The 2,257-nt window shown below is 42.4% G+C and overlaps 1 pseudogene across 1 annotated transcript in view; it reads right to left on the bottom strand.

Moving 5' to 3' along the window:
* LOC119586030 overlaps positions 1-2,257 on the bottom strand; it is a 17,401-nt pseudogene that overhangs the window by 14,816 nt on the left and 328 nt on the right. Inside the window, exons 2-6 of the transcript XR_005229913.1 lie at positions 1,620-1,688; positions 1,327-1,460; positions 998-1,198; positions 540-887; positions 30-415 (exon numbers count right to left, since the gene is read on the bottom strand). The product of XR_005229913.1 is annotated as an uncharacterized LOC119586030 (transcript). The remainder of the gene's footprint in view (positions 1-29; positions 416-539; positions 888-997; positions 1,199-1,326; positions 1,461-1,619; positions 1,689-2,257) is intronic.

Genomic DNA, 2,257 nt, shown 5'->3' with positions numbered 1-2,257 from the left:
CACTGTTTATAGGTTGTGTTTATACTAACAGCAAGAGCAGTAAACATTTCTGCTGTTGGATTCTTGAAGAAAGCCATGAAGTGAAGAACACATCAGCCTCAGATTCCGTCATATCCCATTGACGAACATGTCTCTGACCACACCAAAAGAAGCAGCTGTTCCCACTAGTGGCATTGCATCGACCAGGAACTTCCGTGCGTGAGTTTCTTTAGCATTGTTATAAATAGTGTTGAGCTGAGGGTAATTCAGTTCCTTGAGTGATGACACAAGTTTGGCAAATAATGAAGGAACCTCTGGAAGGATTTCACTGTTAGAACCAATCTCCAGATTGCTCAAGATCTCCTCAACTGCTTCAAGCTGGGCTTCCGGGCGAGTGTGTTCTCGAATGCTAGTGTATTGCGCTTGAAGTCGAAGTCTGCAATGAGAACCATAGAAGAGAGTTATGAGAATTAGCTTGTTCTATGCTTGTGTTCGCCATGTTTTGTGCAAGTCGATGGCAATGATGACCTGTAAAAGCTGGCACACAAAGATATACACACCTGTGATAGGTGTAAGTCGTTCCTGAGACATAAGAATCATGGTGGTCTTGGCAGTTGTAACAGCTCCTCCCTTTTCGCTGGAGAAAGGACGGAACACGTGGGTCTCCTCACTTCTGCCATCCTTAAGAGGCCTTCCTCCACCCTTTGTGACACTTGCTTGAGCTTCTAAGATTGGGAGGCTCTGGACTGGAGAGTCACTGATGTATCCAGTAAGAGGGATGAAGGTCAGGTCAGGTCGCTGAGTACAAGTGGCTAAGTCCTTGACCTTATCATGGTGACAACACTGCCTTCTACTGTAGCGTTGTAGTGAGTCATGCAAACGCCAGAGATGTCTGTCTCCTTAATGTCCTAGAAGGTAGGCAATAGAATGAGGAAAAGATTGGTCACACGGTCATCATTCAATCTTGAGGCAAAACAGTGGAATCATACTGCAAGGAATCAACTCTCATGGAATGTACCTCAACACCCTGATGGGCCATGGAGGCCTGGAAGGTAGAGAGGACACCTCTCTTGAAGTTCAGCACCCAAGCCGGCTCAGATGCTTCACTGCAGATGCTCTCCACGCGACCATCTTGGAAAGAGAAGCGCAAGGGAGACTTGGTAACAGCAGCAGCGAACTCTGGTCCTTGAGACGTGCCATCAAGATTGACGTCGGTCAACTGCAATGGAACCAAATAGGATTACAGTTTTCAGTGGCCGTCCGCGGAAAGCAGTTTTCGAATACTACTTGTTCATTTCACAGATGAAGACCCATTTCTGAACCGCTTTAAGCAGAATGCTAACGTACCTTGAGGATGTACTCGCAGGGGGCAGGGACATCGATGTGGACATTGGCGGTGATGTGTAATTGGGCGTCATCCTCGTAGGTTTCCAGGAGGGCGGTAGAGGTCGTCACCGAGTATTCGTAAATATAACTTTTGCCTGAGGAGATATATTTGACATTGTACAAACTAACCATGGAACCCTGTGGTGTATCCTTAGAATACTTAGTGGGAGAAATAACGTCTAATCGATTTATAAGAAAGTAAATAATATTTCATATATGAAAAATATAAAATCGGGTCGTGTTGCACTACTTACCGCTTTGATATGCATAACTCTCCGCGTCATTGCAGTGCAAGGCGCAGGTAGATCTTTGGCCCGTTGGTCCTGAAGAAGAATGATGACTTTGGGTATTATGTTTCTCAATTGGGAAATGCTTGTAACCATACTTTTTTCTCTTTCTATATAAACTCTTCATATAATCCTGTCCTCATTTAAGAAATTTAATGATAATACCAATATATATTTATCTAGGAACACACAAAGCAGCTACAACTCGAGACAAAAAAGAATTAGCATGCCTATAATAATCCTTCATGAAAACATGTCCCTGGATACATGGCAAGGAAATTCTATAATTGATATTCGATCCGTGTTAATGAACACTCTAATTAATTTCAGTATATGTTAATGAGAACTATTATCATCCTTTGATGTGTGGTACGTAACCATATGTAACCATGACATATGGAAACATATAAAGGCAAATATCTCTATATTTTCTCACTGTTTTTTTTTCGCACATTCACTGTAATAAATATGACTGATGAGGTATGTCTTCCGGCATATCAGAATTCTCTTTCAACACATTGTACTTTTAGGCTCCGTTTTTGCTTTAGAACTTCGACTGGCGTAATGAGTCGTATTGATCTAAAATCATAGTCTATCATTTCCTT

Source organism: Penaeus monodon, chromosome 20 (genome assembly GCF_015228065.2).
Source record: "Penaeus monodon isolate SGIC_2016 chromosome 20, NSTDA_Pmon_1, whole genome shotgun sequence".
Taxonomy (NCBI): Eukaryota; Metazoa; Arthropoda; class Malacostraca; order Decapoda; family Penaeidae; genus Penaeus; species Penaeus monodon.
The sequence above is the reverse complement of the archived record's forward strand: the minus strand, read 5'-3'. Positions and strand labels throughout refer to the sequence as shown.